At 47.9% G+C, this 9,785-nt stretch overlaps 1 non-coding gene across 1 annotated transcript; it reads right to left on the bottom strand.

The window, feature by feature from the left end:
- Positions 1–553: 553 nt before the first annotated feature.
- On the bottom strand, positions 554–706 carry LOC122816042. The gene has a single exon (XR_006367048.1). It is a non-coding gene; the product is annotated as a 5.8S ribosomal RNA (ribosomal RNA).
- Between the last annotated feature and the right edge of the window lie 9,079 nt (positions 707–9,785).

The raw sequence follows: 9,785 nt of genomic DNA on the forward strand, positions 1-9,785 counted from the left end.
CACCCATCACCTGGGTGGGGATTTGGCACTGGGCTCTTCCCTCTTCACTTGCCGTTACTAAGGGAATCCTGGTTAGTTTGTTTTCCTCCGCTTAGTAATATGTTTAAATGTGGCAGGTTGCCATGTCTGATCTAAGGTCCTGTTTCAAGCATGGTCGTGAGTGATGGTGGGTAGGCTGGTGGGGGCCTTGGGGGTGGATGGATGCCCGTCCCTCCCTGGCCCACTCACCCACTCCCCGCACCACCACCAGACTCCGAGTGGCAGAGGAGGATGACAGATGCGGCCCCGGCATGCAGGAACTGGGTGGGCATTGGGCTCCACCCCAAGAGGGCAGTCTGGTGGTGGTACCACCAACAGCCTTCAGAGGGGATGTGTCAGATGCGCCTGCTCCCTCTTGTCCTTGCACTTGCTTACTGGCTCAGGGCGGTGGGGGACTCCTCTGCTCTGTCCGCATCTCTCCCTCAGGGGACGGGGGCCTGAAGTGGGCTCCCTCAACTCCCCAGCTTCACCTTTGATGGGGCTGGATATCTCCAGGGGGTGATGGAAGGCACAACGACCTCAGACAGGCATAGCCCCAGGAGTAACCTGGGACTGCAAAGTCCGTTCAAAGTGTTGATGATCAATGTGTCCTGCAAATAACATTAATTCTCACAGCTAGCTGTGTTCTTCACTGATGCACAAGCCGAGTGATCCACTGCTCAGAGATGTACGAGTTTTCTTTTCTAAGTTGCGGGGGCACCGCTGCCCATGCGGCATTGCTACAGTCATTATGAGCATGCAAGGTTTCATGGGCATCATCGCAAATGCCCTGACCAAGGTTACTGGCCCCACTCCGCGGGACAGCAAGAATTCCCACGGGTGCCAGCATGCAGTCGCAGCACCGACTTTCCAGGTCTTCAAACTGATGCCCCTGTGGTGTGTAGGGTATCCTCCACATGTACCCGCAACCACCATCAAGGGGAGAGGACACCGATGTGTGATCCCAGTCAGTGGCCCCATGAGGCCAGAGGGGAGGGCCTGCATTCCCCTACTAGGGCGACACACTCTCCTTCCTGCATGGGGACCCAGTCACCTCTGGGGTGCAGGGTGGCCTGCACCACTGGGCTGGGCGCCCTCTCAGAGGCTGTCCCCTTGGGGCCTGCTGGAGGAGAGCCATGCCTCCTGCCTCACTGATGGGACCCCTCCCTTCCACCGCTGGGTGGTGAGGGGTTTATGGATGCCACTTCTCCTCCTCTTGAGATGGTCAGGGCAGCGGAGTGAGGAGTGGTCCTGGTACAGAGGGACGGCGCCATCCCGGGACCCTCAGAGTTAATGATCTTTCCACAGGTTCATCTATGGAAACAGTGTTACAACTTTTACTTCCTGTAAATAGTCAAGTTTGATCGTCTTCTCGGCGCACCGTCGGGGCCGTGATCGACTCCAGCTGATCCAAGGATCTCACTAAATCATCCAGTCAGTAGTACCGATGGGCAGTGTGCACAAAGGGCAGGAACTTAATCAACTCAAGTTTATGACCCGCATTTACTGGGAATTCCTCTTTCATGGGGAATAATTGCAATCTCCCATCACTATCATGAATGGGTTCACCAGATTATTCAGACCTGTCGGCCAAGTGTAGACACACACTGATCTATTCAGTGTAGCAGGCATGCAGCCCCAGACATCTAAGGGCATCACAGACCTGTTATTGCTCAATTCCATGTGGCTGAAAGCCACTTGTCCTTCTAAGAAGTTGGAGACGACCACACGGGGCTACATAACTAGTTAGCATGGCGGAGTCTCGTTCATTATCAGAATTAACTGGATATATCGCTCCACCAACTAAGAATGGCCATGCACCACCACCCACAGAATCAAAAAAGAGCTATTAATCTGTCAATCCTTTCCATGTCTGGGCCAGGTGAGGTTTCCCGTGTTGAGTCAAATTAAGCTGCAAGCTCCACTCCTGGTGGTGCCCTTCCATCAATTCCTTTAATCTTCAGCTTTGCAACCATACTCCCCCTGGAACCCAAAGACTTTGGATTCCCGGAAGCTCCCCAGTGGGTCATGTGAATAATGTCGTCGGATCGCTAGTCTGTATTGTTTATGGTCAGAAGTGCGATGGTATCTGATCGTCTTTGAACATCCAACTTTTGTTCTTGATTAATGAAAACATTCTTGGCAAATGCTTTAACTTTCGTTCGTCTTGTGCCAGTCCAAGAATTTCACCTCTAGCAGCACAATACGAATGCCTTTGGCTGTCCTGCTTAATCATGGCCCCAGTTCCAAAAAACAACAAAATAGAACTGGAGCCCTATGCCATTGTTCCTAGCTGGAGTATTCAGGCAGACGGCCTGCTTTGAACACTCTAATTTATTTCAAAGTAAATGCTTCAGACTCCAGGACATTCAGTTAAGAGCATCAATGGAGTGCCAAGAGGCAGGGGCTGGGACAGACTGTAGCTCACCTCACAGTGGACCACCAGCCTGATCCCAAGATCTAACTTTGAGCTTTTTAACTGGCAGTAGAGTTTTATGGTGTCGAGTTGCCAGCCCAGTGCCCAACCATCCATGGAAGGCACTAACTGCAGCAAGTTTAATATAAGCTATTGGAACTGGAATTGCTGTGGCTGCTCTCACCAGACTTGCCCTTCAATAGATCCTCATTAAAGGATTTAACATGTACTCATTCCAATTACAAGGCCTCAAAAGAGTCATGTATTATTATTTTTTGTCACTACCTCCCCGAGTCAGGAGTGGGTAATTTGTGCGCCTGCTGCCTTCCTTGGATGTGGTAACCATTTCTCAGGGTCCCTCTCTGGAATTGAACCCTGATTCCCTGTTACCCATGGTCACCATGGTAGGCACAGTTAATACCATCAAAAGTTGATAGGCAGACATTCAAATGTCTTGTTGCCACCATAAGGGCACGTGATTGGCCCAAGTTTATCTTGAGTCAACAAAGCTGCCGAGCTGAGACCTGGATTGGTTTTGGTCTGATAAATGCATGCATCCCCAGAGGTCAACGCTCGTCAGCAAGTATTAGCAATAGAATTACCACAGTTATCCAAGTAACAGTGGAGCAATCAAAGGAACCATAATTGATTTAATGAGCCATTCAAAGTTTCACTGTAGCATCCATGTGCACTGAGACTTGCATGGCTTAATCTTTGAGACAAGCATATGCTACTGGCAGGATCAACCAGATAGGAGCACCTCATTGGGTGGGAAGAGAGGAGGGTCCAGATCCCACACCTCTGCCAATGGGAGGGGTTACTCTCCCCATGAATGGGGCACATCGGGTGCTGGTCATGGACCAGTGACTGTGACTCTGGATGGCCGTGGCCTGGCACGGAGAGTGGCAGTGCTCAGAGCCAGAGAGGGAGAGGGAGAGAGCTCCCACAGCTCCCGTGCTTGGGGGTGCCTGCCAAAGTGAAGCAACCCGGCTTGTGACAGGACCCCTTCACCCCAGCCCAGGCTTTTCAGTCTCACCTTGACTTTGTCCCTGAGAGAGCATAGAGCTTTTCATGGCCCCAACCCTTGCCTCACTCCTGGGGCTGAGAAGCTCAACCCACAAGCCGTGACCCAAAGAGCCACACCACTGGGGCCCTCCACCAGTGGAAGTCGGTCAATTCGATCGATGGAGGGTGGGGGAAGGTGCCTCGACCCCACACAGGCACCTGACAGGACATTCTCCTCAGACCTGGGACCCAGACTCACACTCCTGATAGAATGCCCTGTCATTCCTTAACTCCTGAAGGCTGCCAATTCATGCTGGATCATGGGTGCCCGACGGATGATTGGGGAGCAAACCTGCAGGATGCAACCACCCTCACAGAACTCCCCTTGGGCATGGAGGGCCAGATCCACTCTCATGAGGACCTCTGAGTCCACCTCCTTTCCAGTCCATTGCAATCCTGGGGACTTTGCAATTTTTCGAGAACGCCTTTGGGAATGGGGTGAGGTCAGATGCCTATGCCCGGCCAGGACCTCTCCAGGCCCCGCAGCACTCTGCACGCTGCTCCCTCCAGGACTTCCATCAAGGCCTACCCCTTACCTTCTTCCCTGGCCACTGCCCCAGCCTCGCCTCAGGAGGACCTTGCCACCTAGTTGTCCCCTGCAGGCTGCCAAACCATGCAGTGTCATCATGCCCTTGGACCCTTTCAGGGGAGCCTGCCCTGGCTTCCAGCTGGCCCCACTGCATTCTCTTCAGCTGCCAAGAGGTGGGTCCACTCTCACTGGGGCTTAGAGGTCCCCCACCTTTCCAGTCTCTCTGATCTCAGCTGACCCTGCAGAACTCCCCTTGGCCACCAAAGGGCAGGTCCGCTCTCATCGGGGCTTCCAAGTGCACCTCAATTCTGGTCCAGAGCACCATGGTCACCATATTCCCCATATCTCCTGAAGGCTGCCAAGCCATGCAGTGTCCCCATGCAATCGGGGGCCTATCTGGGGGCTTCCCTTTGATCCAGACCTGCCCCGTGGAACTAACCTCAGCTGCTGAGGGGCAGGTCCGCTCTCATTGGGGATTCTGGGTCCCCCTCCTTTTTGGTCCAGGGCACCATGGTCCTTGTCTTCCCCCATATCTCCTGGAGGCTGCCAAACCATGCAGTGTCTTGTGCCCTTGGGGGCCTCTCATAGGGGCTTCCCTCTGATCTCTGCTGTCCCCACGGACCTCAACTCGGCCACCAAGGGACAAGTCTGCTCTTTTTGGGACTTCTGAACCCCCCTGCTTTCCCATCCAGTGGGGCTTCAGGGACTTTGCGATAATCCAGGGATGCTGTCAGATACCAGGTGAGGTTGGCCTTTCCCCACCTGGCAGGAGCTCTCCAGGCCCTGCAGACCCCCACCAGTTGCTCCCTCAAGGACTTCTGCCATGGGGGGGCTCACCTGACCCCTTGCACCCTGGCAGGAGCTCTCCGGGCCCTACAGCCATTCACCAGCTGCTCCCTTAAGGACTTCTACCTGGGAAAGGGGGCACCATCCAGACCTTCTCACCCAGTTGGGAGCATGCTTGCCCAGCCAGATTCCACCTCTCTCCCCTTTCTGGACTTCCATCCTTGATGGAGCCTTGGTCTGGTCCCCCTCACCCAGGATGGAGCTCTCCCAGCCCAGCCATTTTCAGCCTCTCTCTCTCTCTCTCTCTCCTTTCCAGGCTTCCATTGGAAGGGATCCCCTCCAGGCTTCCACTTCTACACAAGTGAGTGAGCTCTTTTCCCGGCTTACATATCTCCTGAAGACTGCCAAATCATGCAGTGTCAACCGTGCTTTCTGAGCCTCTCAGGGGAGCTTCCCTCTGATCCTTCTCAGCCTTGTGGAGCTCTGCTGGGCCGCAAGGCTTCAGACAATCCCTCATCCAGACTTCCGTGAATTCCTCACCATTAAGTGCAAAAATGTAAACATGGTATAAGGACTTACATGATTGCATGCACATGCCTTACCTCTGCAAGGACAAGCACTGAGAAGTGTTACCTGCTAAGTGCTTGCAAGTGTGAGTAATTAGTCTGACAGCAGTAACAATCAACTTTTCACAGTCAGTCCTCTTTGATGTACATTTACCAAGAGGGTGTCATGGATATGGCAATTTTTGTGGTTTCCTAACACTTGGGCTCCTAACCAGTCATTTTACATTAAGAGGGTCAAAGTCTGCACTTTTGTGGTAGGAGAGCACTGATTTTATCTATCTGATCTGGGTGAAAAGCTTATTTGTGCTCATCTGATTGACCTGTGAGCATACCTACTTTAAAACTTGTTTTTTCTGCTTGTAAATAAGCCTTGCATTTGCCCAATGCTGCTCTTCACACAGCAGTGGTTAGTGGTAACCTCTATATACTCAATCACTAGAAGTCATGTTTTCCCTACAAAAACTATCTCTAAATTTTTTCATAGTCCTTTGTTACTCATGAAGCAACTAGTTTGTGTACTGAGCAGCACTACTGCATTTAGTTATCTCTAGATTACATTATTGCAATACTCAGAACCATTGCTTCTCAAAGAACAACTGGTTTGCATGGTGGGCAGCATCACTGCATAGGTTAACTTTAGATTAAATTACGTAAGTACCCATCTCTAATCTGGTTGCAAACACCCCCCCCCCATTCTAATACCTTGTAAAACACATATATTGGACCTGCAATAATGGATATGAACTTTCCTGCCATCTCTGCACCTAGATTGGTGGAGATGGGCATCCAGGAGCAATGTAGTACTTACCTCATATACAGTGACAACCACTTAATTGTGAAAATGATGAATTCAGTACATGAGAGATGTAGTTACACAATGTCACAAGAGGCAAGTCACTCACATACAGACACAAAAAATGCCAAACAAGTTGTCAGTGACATACACACACAACACCCCAGCACTTACTAAGGATCAAACACATAGTCCCACATATGTGGAGGTGATCACATGTAACTTACCCGAATCTCAAAGGCCTCTCATGTACAACCCTTGGAAATTCTGCATGCACACAAACAAGACAATTCCCACAGCAACATACAAAACTATATCTCATAGTGTCTCAACTACTATGTCCATAAGGCATAATACCTCACAGCCCAATACTCTGGTTATAGCAGACTCCATTGCGAAACACACTGGATAAGGAGAAGGTTGCAGTTATTTGTCTGTCAGGGGTCAGGATTCACCAGATCACACAATCACTCAGGTCAATAAATCTCAACTACCAGTATGAATCAGTCATTGTCCGTGTGGGAGTAAATGATCTGAGACATGTCTGCCAAATCTATATGAAGAGTGACACGCTTGAGCTCTTGGAATATGTATCACTGGGTGGGGGTATGAGTCTAGCATTGAGCAGCATTCTACCATCTCCAAGGATGATGCCACACTACCAAAAAAATATTAGCTTTAATAATTGGCTATGCTAATGGTGCCATTCCAAAGGGGTCCAATATTTGGCAGCCTGGGAGAACATGATTAACAGGCCATGCTGCTTTGTCAGTTATTGTCTTCACCTGTCACCACAAGGATTTCTGATGTTGGCCAAAACATTATCCATCCCTATATTGCCTTGTTTGGGCATTGCCAAACAGACAAGACTTCCAACATAGCAAAATCTACTCATGATAAACTAAAGATATTTGTTTTCAGTGCTAGGAGTTCCCACAAGATACTACTATCACTGGAAGCACTCCTCACCCTGGAAAATACTGATGTCAATGCAGTTATTGAGACATGGTTCAAAGCCATGGAAAGCACCCCTGTGAAAGTCTATAATGCCTTTCACACATTCCAACTATCTACTGCACATGAAAGGACAAAAGGTTGAGGTGTATCCATCCACATAAAGGATAAGCACACAGCAAGACTGGGTCAAACAATGTGGCAACCTTCAGTTACTCTAGGTTCAACTATCTATAAGAAAAAATCGCTTACCACTGGCATCACATTGGTGCAGTGCTTAGAATTGTCACCTCACAGCAAGAGGTACTCTGGTTTGTTTCTTGGTTGAGATGTCTTTCATGTGGAGTCTGCATGTTCTCCATGCATTCACGTGGGTTTTCTCCAGCTGCTCTGGATTCCTCTCACATTCCAAACACATGCATCTGGAGCATTTCTCCACAGGCCTCAGCTGAAAATGGGCTCTGTCCCAGTCAGACTTTCCTGGTAAATAAATGTTAAATAAATAAAAATAAATAAATATCCTTGTAGTTATAGTTTCCCCACAATGAACCAGAAAACCATATGTTATACCCAAATTTGCTAGAATCACTTACCATTTAGCCCAATGCCATATGCATGGATAATTTCAACTACCCTCCATTAACTAGGAATCATATACAACCACTAGCATGTAGGTTCAAAAATTTCTAGACTTTGCCAATGCAAATGCCCTGGAGCAGCTAGTCTGCACTCCCACTAGAGGTACACATATCTTAGACCTGGAGCTCACAAATATAAGAGAGTGCTGCACTCCCTCAAGTGTGATGTCCTCAATTTTTTATCAGATTACAAAGCTGTCTACCTTAAATAAATATAAAACTAGAACCCCTGCCTCACCCCAAACCTTTAAGAACTTTTCTAAGGCAAACTACTTCCTATTAAGTGATGGCATAAGTAATTTCCAAACTCCCCCAAACCTAAAAAAACAGAAGTCTATGCAGAGGTGTAGACAAAAGCCCTGTATGACCATGTAAACAACTTCATATAAATAGCAGTACTAGATGAAAATAAGCCTAAACTGCAAAAGCAAGGCACTCTGCTCAACCCCTGGTACAAATAGGTTGTACAGGAAAAGAAAGAAAGATGGTAAAGTAAGAGAGAATGTGCACAAATGAGCAAAAACTCTCTTGTTAGTGTAAACAAGCAAATAAGTGGGCTAGTCAAGTCTTCAAAAGCAAATTTTGAGGCAATAATAGTCTCTCAAGCTAAGGATAACCATAAGGCAACTTTCAGTTATGTCCATAGTCTTAAAGGCAACATCCAACAATGTGAGGAATAAATTGCAGATGGCATCACCTATACCCAGCCAGAAGATATAGCTAATGTCATGGCCAATAAATTCAACTCAAATTTCATTTACGCATCACCTCCAATTATCCCTCAAGAAATACCCTCCACCATTCATCTACTAGTTATTGACAAATAACAGGTCATCACAGCACTCACTAGAGCTAAAAACACAGCTTGGTCGGTCCTGCCAATATCCAAGGATACCTCTTAAATAGAGTGAAATGGGACCTATCAGCCCCAATAGGATCTCTATTTAACCACAGCTTCCAGACTGACTTTGACCCTGTGGAGTGGAGGACAGCAACAGTCATCCATCTGCATAAAGGAGGACCATCAACAGATCCAGGAAATTATAGACCCATAAATTTGACCAGTCTTATATGCAAGTCCATGGAAAGAATAATCATGGACCTGATAAATAATGACATAGGAAACCTCCAAACACTGGACTAAATGCAGTTCAGCTTTGTCAAGGGCAAGTCATACCTGTTCAGTCTGATGGACTTCTTTGAGAATCTCACTAGGTCATGGATGAGGGTAAAATAGTGCATACTGCCTTCCTTGACCTGGCTAAGGCATTTGACACAAATTTCCACCTAGGTATTATAGATAAACTCACAAAAATAAGCATAAAATCCTATGCCATGAGATAAATAGCCAAATGGCTCATGGACAAGACACATGTTGTCATACTGGGAGAATCCAGATCATGCAAGAGGCCAGTTGCTAGTGGTGTGCCACAGGGTTCAGTGCTGGGACCTCTCCTGTTCAGGATATACTTCTCTGAAGTCAAAGCTAATGTAGAAGGCCTCCGGCTGACTAGATGTGTTGATTACTGCAAGTTGGGGGCAATCAGTGAATCCCCCAATGATGTTGATATCCTTCAGAAGGGTCTGACTCAGACAAATGGTTAGTGTCAGAGTCATGACCTAAAACTAAATGAAAAAAATGCTTAATCATACTCTTTGGGAAGTCAAATACCCCTGCAAATTGCAACATTAATAGCACACTCTGAAGAGTGGACTCAGAGGTGAGACATCTAGGTACACAGATTGCAGCATGAACTTCGTCCACCACATGACCACAGTGGTGAGAATGTCCTTCTTTGTGGCATAGTTTATAATTAAAGGCATGGCATCCAGATCCAAGGAAGTTATACTCCCACTGTAATCAGCCCTCATCAGACCAATAATCAAGTGAAATGTACTTGACCTTGCACTTGCAACAGCTGGCATGTCCTCAAAGGTTCCTTACAAAAATATAGGGTATGAATAAAATTCCTATGTGAATCGAATAACAGCCCTATCCCTTTACTCTATCTCCTACCAA

Source organism: Protopterus annectens, chromosome 11.part0, assembly GCF_019279795.1.
Source record: "Protopterus annectens isolate FY-2018-M chromosome 11.part0, PAN1.0, whole genome shotgun sequence".
In the NCBI taxonomy this organism is placed as follows: Eukaryota; Metazoa; Chordata; order Ceratodontiformes; family Protopteridae; genus Protopterus; species Protopterus annectens.